Genomic DNA, 16,202 nt, shown 5'->3' on the forward strand with positions numbered 1-16,202 from the left:
CCTTTCGCTTTAATTCACAGACTTCCATGAGTCAGTGTATTAAATAAAGTCTCACTAGAACAGATTACATAGCATGCCCTACATTGCTTTTAAGATAGTTTGGATTATTTTGTATTTTTAGGATTTTGTCAAATCTTGCTTTAAGAATTAATAGTTTCAGGTAATATTAGTAGGGTAAGGGTTAGGCTTCCTAAAGTCTCCCAGAAGACTCCCAGAAGTCATTTGCAGATGTTTCGGAAGAACATTTAGGAAGACTGGGTCAACTTGTCAGTCCATCCTTATTTCACTTTTCAGCTTCTTATTACAAAGATGCATTGCTACAACAAATAATTAATGGACCAAATTTTATGTGTGGTTGGAGTGAATTTATCTTTTTTTTTTTTTTGTAGAGTGCCTTGAGTTCCCTTGTGATGTGAATTGGCCCTGTGTAAACAAACAGAATTGAATTGAATCGGCAACTCCAGCTTGATCAATACATTTTACAGATTTCTGAATCTTGTTCAAAACAGCCAATTTTACTCATGAAATTTCAAATTGCTTTAAATGTGGTAGTGGGTTCTGTCATTGGCCTCAAAATGTCACTACTGGTATACCTCTAGCTCCTCTGTTTATGTAACTTACCAAACTTGAAATGTCTGATCTTTTCATCTTCATGCAGCGTTTGGCGCAAACACAGAATATGTGCATGTGGAAACGTTACCATTTTACATATTACTCTTGACCTGCTTAATAGCTTCTTCACAACATTCTTGACATTAATCTAAAGACGCGCTCTGACAGTGCCATGGTAAAAATGTTTCTGCTCTCCTTCTCAACGTTGAGAGGATCAATGTTTGCTGTGGATATCACAGCTCAACTTATATCTTCAGTCAGAATAACAGCTAAATTGTTAAAACAACTTCTTACGAAACTCAGAAAAATAAAAAAAATAATTGGTTGTCTAATGTGTCAGTCTGCACCTTGTTATTGCTTTTGTGAAGTGCTAGAAATCTAATTAGATTTTAAACTAACCCTGAAAATGTATTTTTTCTCATTGGTCTCCACTGTTATTAGACTTTTGCTGGTTTCAGGAAACTTGTTTTAACTGTAGGACCCTTAGTTATTGTCACTTGTGGTTAAAAGTTTTTTCTTGAGCCTTTTCTAGGAAAACAAACATGTCTTGAGGTCTTCGTCGCCCGGCTTATTGGGTGTCAATGACTGCCAGTGAGCCAGACTGGTATCCCCAGGCATTTGAAGTCTATTTTGAGAGTATGTGTCCCTGGAGGTTGTTTGTTTTTCAGGCCCACATGACTGTTACACATTCATGAAACACCTTTTCAGTAAAAGCACAGAGTTGGCTTTGAAAGCCCTCCTGCTGTCTGCTGGTAAATATCAGCTGCTAATTAGTGCCTGTTTATATCTTTCACGGCTTCATCTTTTGGAAGATAGCCGGCCCATTCTGGTACTGATTTTTCTGCATTTTACCAATCGATGGACTTCACTGCTGCTGTCTTCTGTCTCTCTCTTCTCCATCTGGGGGTTTCTAGCAAAGGAAAGATGATGCTGGCCATTACAGGGTTACATTTTCATTTTCTGGTGAGAATTTTAGGATAACATTTGTGGGACAAAATTAAAAAAAATGCTCATCTCTTTTTGTGCTTTGAATGTTTTATGAGGCACATCAATTTGACCCCACTTGACTTTTTTAAAAAAAATTATTAATCAACCCACTAATATTGTGCAGGGAAAAGGCTCCAACTGATTTTTCGTCATCTGAAATTAGGGTTTGCAAAAATAAAAAAAATTTCCTTGATGTTTCATTCAAAGTGAATTACAAATTTTCTGAAACTTTACTGAGACTTACAAGAAAGTGTTAAATTGTGTGATTGTACATATGTATGCTTATGCAAGATGAGTTTGATCTCAGTGTTTCAGGAACAGTATTTCAGAGTTTTGGAGCTACAAATGCAATATCTCATCACTGACTTTTCTGTTAATTGTAGATATTCTACATTGGCACTGAAGGGTTTAATTAGTGGTTATTACTGGTTAACTACTGTTAAAAAAGAATAGCTCCAGGCACAAGGTGATTTTATTTAAAACTCTGGCTAATTATACATAGCTAATGCTGGACATCTTAGTTAGGAACATACAGTGACGGTGGTAATTTAATTTTCAGTAAAGCCTACTGTCTGCATGGACTCATTTGAGACATTGTCTAAAAACATTTCTTGGGCCACATGTGTATCGTCTTCTCTGTTAGACTCAGTGGAGCCTGGTTTTTCTGCTGTCAGGGTTTCTGGGTGTTTGTGATAATGGTGCCTGTGTTTGTTTTTCAGTGGACATCCATCTGGGAAAGGAAGTCTGAAAAAAAATTGCTCAGACTCAAGAACCTGTGAGTATGACCTCAGATAACTCTTCATCAAATCTCATTATAGTCCATGGCATTTATTAAAATTTTGTGTCATGTAAAGAAAGGTTAGAAAAAGTCCAATTATTTCATTTACACAATATGACATCTTACCCTCTGTTTCCCCATGACGTCTGCACACAAAATCAATCAAATCGGTAGATCCTCCAGGGAGTCAGGATGCTTGATGGCCTCTGGTCTCATTTGGGATGCAGACATTGTCCTGTTGCTTCCTTTAATGAGATCTGGAGGCGTGCAATCTAATATTCACCAGTGAGGCACCAACATGGCCCCTGAGCCTGTAGCCAAGAAAACTGTGTGTTAATTCAATGGAGTGAAGTCAGCTGTGATCAGAGCGACTGAAGTGGCCATTCACTCCAGAGGCTGAGAGGCACTGACTTTGTTTGAAACACGATGCACAAATACTCTGCGGCTTTGTTTATGCCTCGCTTAGTAGGTTGGACTTTTGCATAAATATTTCAGTAAATATTATTCACAAAGAGCTGCTTCGGGCTTGAACAAGCGCAGGTGTGGGATCAAAGGTACGGCAAGTCTGGCTGTGAATAACAAATACAAACATTTTCATGAGCGAGAGCTTCCCTTGAACTGACCAAAAAACACCAGTTTTTGTGAAATACTGTGACATGGAAGTTATTATTTTCATTGTTTTATTGTTCTTTGAAAGCAATCGCAAAGGTGTGCATGCTGATTGGTTTTCTTTTAAGCTTTTTCATTAAGTCATATCCATAAATGTGAAGGTTTTTACTGAAATTGCGTATCCTTCACCTCACATTAAAAGCTTGCTCATTATTAAAGCTGCTTCTATTATCAGAACTGCAACTGAGATATTGGTGAACCCTGGTGATAAGTAATCAAACAGAAAATGTTAACAATTTGTTCAATCAAAAAAAAGCACTGAAAATGTTTTCTCATATGCATGAAGCTGAGTTTATCGTGGCGTTACCAAGATAAAGGGCTTTACTAATGACGTTATCTCAATTTAAAGTCCTCAATCTCAGTTGTTTTAAAACAATCTTCTGTTATTCTCCAGTCTTTAAGTTTAAATATCTTCAAAAGCATCAAAATGACTACAAGTAGAAACAATAAAGTCTTGGTTCCTACTCATTTAGAGGGTTGAACTGATAAGAGGGACATATTTTAGACTTCTTGGAGCCAATATTACTAATTATTTCTGTGATATTTAGTGGCGAAACATCAATTTCTTTTATGCTGTTGATGATCCTTAAATCTGTCTCGGCTGTCAGCAGTGATTGATGGAGTTTGCACTTCCCACCTCCACTCGGCTGTGTTTTCCTCTGTTTACACCTCATACCTTATCTCACTTCCAGAGATCTCTCAGCCTCCTTCCATTAACAGACTTATTAATCATCCTTTGTGGTATGTGATTGAGTTAAAGCCCTTCTGCTGGTACGTTATTCAGAAATAGTGTTATTAAAAAAAATACTTATTCCCTAATAAATTCCTTGTGGTTTTGAATTTTTGTCACACTTCAATTTTTCAGATCATCGTGCAAAATGTTTCAAAGATAACGAACATCCATTAAATAATCAGTCTTGAATAATTTACCAAGCAGGAACAAAATCTGTTAAAACTGAGTGAAAAAGTTGTCTGTTTAAAAACCGATTGCACCTCTGCAACAGCAACTGCCATCAAGCACATGTGATAACTGGCAATATATTGGAGCGCTGGTTCTGAAGAGACAGGCAGTCCCAGAGCATGACATTACCACCACCATGTACGACGGCTTGCACAATTATCTGAAGTGCTGTTTATTTGCACATAAATCACTTAAAGCTTTCCACTTTTGTCTCAAAAGTATTTTCCAGTAGTCTTGACGATTATACAAATGTTTTTTGGCAATTTGTGGATTAGTTCTTCAGCTTTTTTTGGTCAGTAGTGTTTATTGCCTTGACACTCCCCTGTAAGCCATATTTGCCATGCCTTTCTTTATTTCTGTTGATTAATGGACTTTGACCTTAACAAAGGCAAGTGATGTCTTCAGTGCTTTAGATAATGTTCTTGGCTCTTTGTACAATTTTAGAAATCTGCCAACTACAGGGAAGATTTTCTAACGCTGCATGTTTTCTCTCTTTGTGGGTAATGGCTCTCAAGGCCATGTTTGAGGCCTGAAGTCTTAAAACATGGCTTTGTAATGCTTCTCAGATTTCTAGCTGCCACTGCTCTTCTGATTTTTTTTTACATCGAGGCGCTGTGTGTTGCTTTTGAAGCTCCTTTAGCCTACTTCATGTTGGCAGTCAGGTTCTGTTCAGGTGATTTCTTGATTATCCATGTTTTTCTGATCAAACTGAACCAAAAATGTGGGTGATATCTAAAGTATGAGCTAGAAAACAGGCCGGTATATTGTTTTATTTCTTTTAGAAATAGGTCAATTTAGATAGCTTTCCTTTTATTAAAGGATAATTTCATTTAAAAGGTCCCTGTGGTTACATTGATGCATGTACTAAATTATTAAAATATACTTGTTCTTTATTGGCATGGAAGCATTTATAAACATGCTGTGTTTCCTTTTTCTTAACACCTCTATTTAGTAATTTGATGTTGTAGTGGTTGAAGATTTCCGGGATTTGTTGTGAAGTTCATGTTACCTCATAAACCTGCTGGTGCCGTTTTCATGCAACCCTCTTAAAATGTTGAAAACAGAGCTCAGGCAAATAGCTGACCCATTCTGCAAATGCACATTACATTTCTAAGCCATTAAGATGTTCCATGGAAAGTTGTGTAATTGGTTGTAGTGGTTTTGCGGCTCTCTGATTTGAGTTTTACGGCTCTTAATGCATCCAGTTTTACCACAGTGCTGTTTACTGGTGGAAGTTTTCTAAACTGACAGATGGGTTGTAAACACTGCTGTCGTCTGGCTGCTGCATTCTTTGCTCTTTTTCTCTTTAGAAAACAGTTCCACAAAATACAACAATATGTACAACTTCAGCAATCATAATCACATTGTACTTACATTGTACTTACAGGCAGGGTTGTGATTCATTTACTGCACAACGTAGTTCCTGCAGAAGCAGGTTAATTTGTTAAATTCATTTATTGGTCAAATAAAACCCATTGTCATATTTAAATAATCGACTTTCACTATATCCAACATGATTCAGTTAAATATTTTTAGGAAAATGCAGCATCACAACGAGAAAATAAAGTTGTGCAACCATCCAGCCTTATCACATGGTTAAGGCTGACCCTAATCCCGAACCCTAACCCCGAACCCTAACCCCAAACCCTAACCCCGAACCTTAACCTTAACCCTAACCCTGATAGTGGAAGTTACCATGAAGTGATTTCTTTTGATGGGTAATTTAACATTATAAATGCTTGATGCTTTGAGTTTATCAACAAAAATCCAGAGTTGAAACTATTTATTCCACATTGTGGAATAAATAATCAACCAGAACAAAAAGCATTCACTTTTTAAAAAGATTCACAGATCTAATAAGAGCATATCAGCTGTAATTTTTAGGTTTATGACATAAGTAATGATATCCTTTCATGAACAGTGCAGTTTATATTTCTAAGCAAACCTCCAAATAGTTCCAAAATGGTGAAATGCACAATGTGGTTCTAAAAGATTTAAAAGCATAAAAAATGCCAGACCTGAGGTTGCAGGATCTCCTCCAGCTCTTCAGCATATGAGCAACCAGGCATCTGATGATGACAGCAGAACCCGGTGGAGATTCTTCCTTTAAAATGAATGAATGACGCACAAAAAAATATGTAAACTGCAAACTTTGCTTTTATTTCTTGAAGATTAAATTGTTTTATTGTTCCGTTTACTTGATACATACTTCGTTGTATCAAGTGATGACAAGGGGAGTCATATTGCAATCAGAGGGAACCACATTGAATCTTTTCCATCTTCTTTGAAGGAGTTTGAACCACAGTAATGATTTATAATATGCCAGCTTCTACATACATTTGCAGCCATGTGCCTTTTGGTCTCATCTAATCATTATCATTGTCATTTTTAATTAGAAAACTCTTTACTGGTGCAGCTGTGCTTCGGTTAGAGTAAATCTTAAAAAATGTGTTGCAAAAATAAGCATAATTATAGCTTGACACAATTGGATCCAAAAAGACTATTTTCAGTCCATATTGAATATGTCCTGCTCTGTTTTGGACCTCTCTCAGCCACATTCGCTTTCAGTGGTTGGTGCAAAATTAAGCTTTGTATTCAGCAATGTTTCCATTTCAGGAGGAGCAGGCAGAATTACTATTTCCCCATTTCATTCTCACTGAGCTACTATTTCATTTCCTGCCTTGTTCATTAAATCAAATCGCCGCCTGTCATTTGATAATAGTGCAGTGACATCAGGCAGAGACAATGTTGGGTCTAACAATTTTATGTGGTAATGAAAGACACTGCTGCTTTATTGACTTAATTTACTTTCTTGAAAATATTTGTATGGTTTTAAACTTCAACATTTTTAATTAAAATCAGAAATATAATATTTTGTATTTTAGGCTTCTATGAAAGTAATATGAACCATTTCTATGCATTTATGTACAAGAACCAGAATGTTACTCTGTTTGTTGTACATTATTATTAGCATATTTCTCCCACCTTTATACCCTGAACATCACCAAAATATTGCTCAAAAACATCCATTTGTCCTTATTTAAGATTATCTTTGCAGGGAGAGTTTTCTGTCTTCGTAAGCTGTAGGACAAGACATGGACACACCCTGAACTGCTTACCTGTCCTTCACAGGGTGACACAGAACCAAAAACGATGCAAACATCCAGACTCATCCTGTTGATCAATGTAGAGGAACCTCTTTGCTTAAAACTAATGTTTCTTCTCAGTTTTTAAAGTTCCTGAGACTCGCTGGAAAGATCCACGAGTTTGTACTTTTTGTGTAAAATATGACTAATTGTGTAAAAGTCCCTTCAAAGCCAGGAGAAAATAACATGTTTTTTGTTATACTATTTCCAAATATAAAGCAACAAAATTCATACTAAGAACCTACATTTGCAAGTGAGTGCCCTTTATGTTCCATTTAAGTCAGTGTGCGCTTAAAGCTGACTGAAAGTGTTCAGCTCTTTCCTCTGTGGGTGAAATTTCATGATCCTCACATAAAGTCCCTCCTGGATAAGCTTAAGAGAAGACAACATGAGGGAGGAAGGTCTGCTATGTTCAAAATGGCCACAGGGACGCCATTTCCCACAGAGCTCCAATTCCCCTGGCTCTGCAGTGCCAGGCTGTCCTTTGTGAGCCAAAGTGACTGAGACACATTGCGGTCACCATAGGCTGGAGGAGATATGACAAATACAAAAGCCAGACCCTGTTTGCTTCTTCCCATGAGAGAAGAACGTGCGGCTCATTGATACGGCAGGAGCTTAGCTGTCGAAGACTCTTCTGGTCTCCTTGAAGGGCTGTCAAGTTTGCCACTTAAGTTTTAGATCTTTGGTCATGAAAGGCTTCATGCTTATGAATTGAAATCCATTTTAAACATCTGCTGTCTTTGGAGTGCAGCAAGTGTTATTCTGATTATTTTAAATACCACAAATAGGATATTTTTAAGCTATTGTGTTTAGAACAGATGAAATTTCCCAGAATATATTTTATGCACTTCACTTTATGCAGTTCTGAATGGATTAACACATTACATGTTTTGAACAGAAGACATTGTTCTGAATTTTAAGTCATATCTTTCTTTTTGGATCATCTGCCTCAATTTTCTAAACATCTGCTTCAGTGTCACAGAAGTGAATCTGTGTGGATTTGTTCAAACACATCCTTCTCGGTTTTCACCTTCAGATTTTTTTTTCTTCACTTTCTTTTCAAGTGTAGACAGGAGCAGAGAAGTGTCAGCATGGCTATGTGCTAAAAACTCCTAGTGTGCGTTAAATTGGAAGCTGGTTGTGTTGCTCCTTGAGTTTCTCTTCTACAAGTCATACTGACCAATCTAGATCCAAGCCAAGCAGTCTAACATTTAGGTGTTTGTTATTCATGAAACACATGCAGTGGGAGTTGAACCCATTAAAAAGTGCATTTTTTTGTGAAATATTGCCCTAAAACATTGTTTTTTCTCACAGACATAAAAAATGTCTTTAGTTTGAGTAAAATAATAACATTATTTAGCTAATCAATCCAATTCAAATGTTGGCAAAAAAGGAGGAAAGCATTGGCCTGTTAGTATCAGGAACTGATACACAAAGCTAACTTTTAAAGGACAATATCAGCCAAATAACAAGCTGTAATCTATCTAAAAAGTCAGGACTTGTCAACAGTGTGTTCACTTTAAAAATGCTACAATTCAAAACACGTTTGATAAGAGATATTTAAGAGGTTTTTGTATCACTGAGTATTAAAACTCCCCTTATGAATAATTAATAAGCAGTTCAGAAACTAGTTAATAGTCCCCAAAAACTTCATAAATCATCAACATTTAAAGCTCCAAGTGCATCTTAATCATTTTTAGGAGAAAGTATCAACATATTTCATATCAGCCCTTTAGAAATATAAAGCAATGTGAACAAAATGTTCATTTGAAGTCAGAGTTATGGAGGCAGATTTAACTACAATGTCTTTGTACAATTATGATGTTCATCAGCTCCAACTTGGGCCTGGAATATGTAGTATTTTAGTAGTATTTATCTGAAATATTTGGTTCATAACAAAATACTCACATGGCTTAAGAACTGCAACAAACACTTTGGTGCTCCTTAGTCCTCTAAATAATAAAGATTATAGGAGTAAATGTCTGAACATTCCTCTATGGAGAGTTGCATCTTGTGCAGACTTGTGTATGAAAAACACAGTAATGTGTCCAAAGAAAAGTGGCGTTTATTTTTAATGCTAAACCTAAAGCTTAGAAAATAGCGGTATCTTCCTGTTTTACAAAGAAGACAAGAAAAATTTAATTACTGCAGAGATTTGTCCTTTTCTTTTTTCTGTCTTCAAAGAGCTTTGAATTAACTGAACAGATTGACGGGCTTTTTCCAGGGCTTCTCATCGTCCCTGCAGTCCATGCCTGTTTTTTACTTCAGCTCTGTAATGAGGAGCGCAGAGGCTAACCTAATTGTGGTAAACTGTGTATTTAGCAAACTTAATCTGGCAGAGTAATATTTAAACAAACTCAGTCATGCTGACGATGGTTGCTCAGCTCATGACGAGGATCAGCAGAGGCTGTGGTTGAAATTACTCAGAACGATTAGTGAGACAAAGGTGAAGTTGTCATTGACTGGCTGTCAGAATCTGACATGGATTTACAATTTCAACTATAATTTCATCCTACAGTCCTTAAAGTATATTCTCTTCTGTTGGCCCTTTAATGCTCCTGTTCTTCTCTTATTGTGCACTGATTTGTTAAAGATGCATAATTGCTTAATTACTGTGGTCTTTTGCTAAATTGTCCTGGATTGTGAGACAGTGATTTGCACCTTGTGTCTATTAGTTTATAAGAAATCAATTATTTGCTAATCAAGAACAAAAAACATTGTAGAACACGAAACAACATTTTTGTTTTGGAGGAATCGACATACCCTGAATAAAAAGTTGAATGAAGGTACAAATTAATCTTTCTGTTGCTGTAATATAAATTTTTACTGAGAAAATGTAACCATTTGAAAAACAGGACTTATACAAGATATTCATTATTTAAAATATTCTGAATTACACGATTGCTTTTGACTTGGGAATTGGTAGGAATGTTGATTCTGTATATTCAAATAATATTTAGTATAAAATCAAAAGTTAATACATAAAGCAAAATTATTCCTGCTGTAGTTAAACTAACATATTTATTATTACTCAGTTGGATCAATGATGAAAGGAGTTGTTTTGATTTTGACTCGTAAACCTAAGTAATAAAATAACTGGCCAATGACTGCTTGATGCTCAGACCAAAAGAAAAAATAGTTTTAATTTAATTTTTGCAATAAAATGTGTTGGCTTAGAATGTGGCTTCTTGTATGTCATGATTAAAAATTATATTTTCAGTCTGTTTATGACAATTAAGCCTTCTGACTGCATTTTCTCATCAATAGTTGCTCCATTTCTCTGACTTTATCCCATTTGTCTGTGTTCAAAGAATGACAGTAAGTTGTCTCGACTCTTTTCTTTCATAGCGATTGAGGTGAAGTGTTGTTTGCTCCACCCTCAGCTCAGCACATTTACAAATGCTGTTTGGTTGGTGTGCAAACTGGTCATGTGCTCTGCGTCAAACTTGGTGTGTTTCTAAGCAACTAAACACCTCCTAGCTTGCTGTTATTTCTGAAAACTACGTCAAGATTTTCACACTTCCAAGAATATGTTCTCTGCTCTGAGGCTGCTTCATTAGACCAGCATGCAGTGAAATAATTCACTTTATACATTTTAGTGAAAAATAAGAAAATAAGTTCTTTAAGTCCTACTTTGAGCTTAAAATAAATGTTATCACGAAATAAACAAACCTCCATAAATACAGGAAAATAAACTGTTAAAGAATACGGCAAAATGTCTCATTTTGAGAATAAACGTAAAAAATTGAAAACTAAACTGTAAAACAGAGGTTTCAGATTGCATTATTTATTATATAAACATCTGAGCAATTGTGCATATAAATTGCAGAAGCGTAAAAACAGCACAGCTGTAATTGCAGCAACAATTTCCACTCTTTTTTGCAGACATTTTGAAATGCACAACAAGAGTTTTGTTTTTTTTATTTTTTGTTTCATTTTAACTGTTAGATTGCTGGGAGTCACATGTCTATTACTGAAGCTTCTTTCAAAGCAACAGCTCTCAGTTACTGCTTTGAACCGGGAAAGTGATTGAAAGAACCGTTTTCCCTCTTAAAGGCAAGCAAGAAGAGCTGGAGTCAATAGATGATTTCTGTCCTGGAGTCAAGCTTTTTCGTAGGCCAGGAGCAGCTTTGATCATGAGGACCAAGCTGGAGAGGTGCATTGAGACCACTCTCTTTTGTCATTTTAATTTATTAGGCTTCATTTGGAGGCTGAAGATAAAAAGTCTGACTTATTTGCATTTGTGCATTGTCAGAGCAAGAGTAAGTCTGTTTTCAGATGTACAAATGAACCTGTTTTGAAGATGATAGGAAGCAACAAATAAAAAGGGCATGGATGATATTCTATTGATAATTACTGACACCCTTCAAATCAATTAAAAGCTCTTTCTCAATTACAAATTTGGGAGTCTCACATCTCTTAAAAAGAAATTGAAGAGCACAATCTAAGGACACTAGATCAGAAACCTCTAAATTAGACCCAGTCTCATGTTTGTTACGTTGATTTGACTCGACTTCTGTTTTCTGAACCATTTCTGTGATGATTTGATCATATTTTGGATCAATGTCTTGCTCAAAGCCTTCAAGAACTAAACATATTGGTTAATTAAACATTTGCTGGCCAATTAAACATTCAAAAATATAGAAAAGGCCTTGTTAGGCTTGCCTGTGAAGTCATAGTGCATATATAGTACATCCTGAAAGTTCACAACTTTCTAAGTAAAAATAGGAAACACAATGTATAGTCGTCGTTACACATAGAAACAACTTTACAGAAGTAGCTAATTTCTTGCAGCAATATTTTGACTTAAAGATGAATATTTATGTGCATTAGTTGAACAGTAATGTAACTAGAGACAAATTATTTGAATGTTTTTTTTTTCTTTCCTCAAGGTTTTTCTCATTTGGATTAATATATTTAAAACTTTTTTCGCTGTCACACCTTTACTTCCTATCAATAATAATAATAAAACATTATTTTGTTGCCTTAGCAAACTCAAAATGAAAAACAATGCATGCAATTCTTTAACAGGAGTTTGTTTTTACCATTGAAAACCTTTTACACAGGTACTGTGAGAGCAAAATAAAAAAATATTATCTTAATTGAACCAAACAAAATGCACTCTGAAATTAGTTTCTAGTTTTTCAGTATAAATATCAATTATATCAGTGATTTTATATGTGAATTAGAAAATTAATCAATCAAACACAAATTAAGTTGCAGACTGTTTGGAGGCTGCAGCACAAACACACTATTAAGCACAAAATAAGCCTTAAAAGGATGCAAGATGTATGTTTGTAGCTCTTATTGTGAAATGTTTTAAAGGAAGTTAATTATCAGTTAAGCTAGATAAACTACAGATATATTAGCAGTTCTTCTGCATGTAGGCACACCTTTGTGCAATGCTTAATATTGCCAAATTTTATATTGCTCGGAAAACTTTTTCAAGTCACACGTCTTAAAATTAACTTATTTTGCATTAACGTTGAGACAAACTGGAGGGAGAAGTCGGACAGCATGCATTAAAAAAAACACTCGTACGCATTTTAAAATTGTTTTTAAAGTTGAAAATTCACCAGATATAGATGAACTTCAAGCAGAAAGCAAAGTTTTATCGTAACACAAGAAAATTAGATTGTGAAAGTTTCCAAAACCAGGTATATAACATAACTTCCCCAAGAAGCTCTTGTTTAAATATAGAGTTTATAGATTCCTTTTTTTTTTTTTGCTTTAGTCACTGCTAGTGATATTTGCATCTCTAAAAATTCTCTGGGCCTGGAGCTGATTGACACTTAAAGTACCTTGACAGAAGGAGTAAACAAGCCTGCCTCTGTTCATCAAGGTAATCTTGTTTACTTGGTGGACAGCAAACTACCACAGGGATAAAGGCCTGTGAGCCAGATACTGTGATCCCTGCTCTCTTTGCTTTAAAGTAGATATAACAAGCTTATTATCATTTTCTGTCATTTTGAATGTTGCAGTTTATCGTCTCATTGAACATGGAGGTATTAAATATCAAGTATGATCTTAAAATTGTCTGATGCATGTTTATTTACTCTGTAAAATCATTTACTGTACATGGACTTCTTTCAGACTTCAGAGGGCTGGCATGAACATGCTGAACCGGGTCTGAACCCAGACTGGGAAAGACCTTTTTGTGTCCAATAGGTGGACAGAAAACCATTGAGGACATTCCTTCAATACAAGATGCTAGTGATTTTTTTTATTATTATTTTTCCACTTATAGACTTCTTTAGTTTCTGCATTTTTGCCACATTTAACTGTTGCAGATCATGAAGGTAATTCATTATTGAATAAATGATTATTTTATTAAGGCGGAAAATCTGTCCCAACCAACCTGGCTTCAAATGAAATAATAAATGTTTGATTACCTGATGTTTTTGTGAAAACTAAGTTTATTTTCTCCTACCTTTAGCCAAGCCTAGTTACTGCTAAACCTGCAGAATAATAAATCAATCATCAAACTGTGATTCCAGGACATCTGGTAAAATCTCTGAAGAAACTTAAATTTAACTAAACCCAAAACATTTCCTTCTAAATGTTAAACTGATAGAGAAAGTTCTTCAGGAGCAACTAGTGGCGACATGTTGATTTAGAAACTGTCAACATTTGATCTCACAACATTGTGCGTGTTTAGTGAATGTCCTCTTGATACTTAGAGAAAAATATATGTGTTCTAATTACGTTAGCATTCTGTAGAAACTACCCCCTCACTGTTGTAATTTGTAAATGACTGCCTCCTCATGAGGGGAGATTACCATTCGCAGTCATCTCTGTGATTCATAATTACTCTCACAGTGAGCAGCCATGAAATGCAGGGGGTGAGATTTTCATTTGTGTCAAAACATGGAACCATATCCACCATCACCACAGCTGCTGAAGTCTATGTTTTACCCCCTCAGAACTTGATTTGAACCCTTTTCTGTGATGAACAACAACACAGACTATAAGGTAGGAAGAAAACAATATGAAACAATCCTCAGTTTCAAGTTTCCGCTTCTCCAAGTGCTGCATGCTTTTCAGTTTTCTTATTCGCTCCATTCTTGCATGGCAGTGTTTGTGCCTTATAGGATTTAAAGTTCACCATCAGTCAATATTTTCAGCAGCTGAGTGGAGTCAGGAGTAAAACCTTATTATGTATAACAGAACAATGCTTCGGGGTGACAGCAAGGGGTGAAAGACAGAATGTGGCAATTGGGTAGAAATGGAACGGTGTGAAGTGTTTCAAGACCGTGCAAGTGTCAGACATCTTATTCACAATCCTGAATAAATCCAGTCAGGTTTTTTGAAAGCTGAGTGGCCAGTCAGCAGTATCTTACACCGTCTTTGTTACAATTTGTTGAGCAAGAACAGTAGAGGAATTGAAGTAATGATGCAGAGAAACATATTGCACATTTACAGTGAAATGGGAAGCTTAAAATATCTTCACTGTTGGACTAGTGGGAGGCAGATGGTGATCGTTGTGGAGACCTGTGCACATAGAGATCTGCCTGATGTAGAACTATAGCAGAAATAGCGTTAGAACGAGGCAGCAAGCTGCTTTCCATGGAGGGCTTCATTTCTTTTTACTTGCAAATATACAGCAGCAATAATCTTTGAATGCATCATTACTCTACAGCCGATTCAGAATTTCTGCTATCTTGATCAGTCAGGCAGTAAGTAAAGGATGAGAGCAAAGAGCGCTGACTTATCTATTTATAGATTGTCATAATTGGACGCTTCATATCTAGGTCGCGAAGCACACCTGTGACTAAAGAATGTTACTATGAGGATTTGCATGATGAAAAGAGACATGCAAGAGAGCACTGACACCTCATCATGTTCAACTAAAGACAGAAAAAGCTCTCAAGTGAATTATAACCAACTATGAATTGATTTTTTTGTAGGCATCAGCTGTAAATAAATTAAGCCACCTGCTTTTCCCAAACAAATTTTTAAAAATCCAGTTTATATTGGGGGGAAACTCTTAGTTCCCACTCTTAGTTCTCTGTAGCTGCTTCCTGTGGATATAGGACATTTTTATGCAAATGAAGCAAAATGCAAAGAATGCCATTTTGTGTCCTATTTTAACCTTGCAGCATTTCTTCATGCACACACACATAGATGTTCATTGTGAGCTGAGGTTTGGACTCCTGAAGCCAGACAAAGATGACCTCAGTAAGTCGGCTTTCTTGAGGAGGTTGAGTAGTTTTGGAGCAAAGAAATGCTCGAAAAGAGAGTTAGAGAATAATGATAATGATGTTTCTCTGTTTGACGCAGAGTAAATGTTGTAAACACACTGAAAAGACAAACGGATAAGTGAAACATAAGGGTGGACTCTTGCTGTTATAATGAATAGCTAGAAATACACATGGACCCAGTGTTTCTGCCAAAGAATTGAAACAGTTTTTTTTTTTTTTTTGTAGAACAGTGGCGTTTCACTAAATTAACTGTATTTATGTTTATAGTTTTTAAGACATAGCAAATATTGATTTACTTCCTTACAAAAATGTGAAGCTAAAAGATGAGACAAAAGACAAAGTTCACATTTTTAAAAAGACAAAGAAAAAGTTTAATGGCTTTATGAAGCTCCACATCCTATTTTATTTATGTTTGATTAGACAAAATAAAAGAAAACAGTTTTCATGAAGACAGAAAAAGAAAAACAAGAAATTCAGCGAAAGAGCGACATGGCTTAAAATGTTTTATTGTTCCTCTAGTTTTGTCATTCTTCCGCCATATTACTAAGATACCAAGACTTCAACTTGTCTAACATTTAACCTTATGCACAAGCGGCAGAATCCCCTTGGTGTCACTGAAACCCAGACACTGGATTATCAGAAAGAGTCATGATTCAGCTGCACTTCGCTAAAGTCCAGCAGCTCTGGGTTTTACACCAGTGCATATGATATGATGATGTAAGGTTTGCTTGCAGCAGTTCATCCCATGAAAGTCTCGACACACAGTCATCCAGTTTGCATATGAAAGGAGGTACATGTATGGATGCTTTTGTGGGACTTCATCATTGAAGCATCTGCTTCCGGCTGCC

At 35.9% G+C, this 16,202-nt stretch overlaps 1 protein-coding gene across 3 annotated transcripts in view; it reads left to right on the top strand.

The window, feature by feature from the left end:
- syt1a (synaptotagmin Ia) overlaps nt 1–16,202 on the top strand; it is a 133,842-nt gene that overhangs the window by 33,582 nt on the left and 84,058 nt on the right. For 2 of the 3 annotated variants that reach the window (XM_055020458.1, XM_055020462.1), the window contains exon 2: nt 2,319–2,374. The exons of the other annotated variant lie outside the window; for it this stretch is intronic. The gene's annotated coding sequence lies outside the window, so the exon portion shown is untranslated. The remainder of the gene's footprint in view (nt 1–2,318; nt 2,375–16,202) is intronic. 3 annotated transcript variants of the gene reach the window in all.

The sequence above is a fragment of the Poeciliopsis prolifica genome, unplaced genomic scaffold (assembly GCF_027474105.1).
Source record: "Poeciliopsis prolifica strain line A6 unplaced genomic scaffold, Auburn_PproV2 SCAFFOLD067, whole genome shotgun sequence".
Classification (NCBI taxonomy): domain Eukaryota; kingdom Metazoa; phylum Chordata; class Actinopteri; order Cyprinodontiformes; family Poeciliidae; genus Poeciliopsis; species Poeciliopsis prolifica.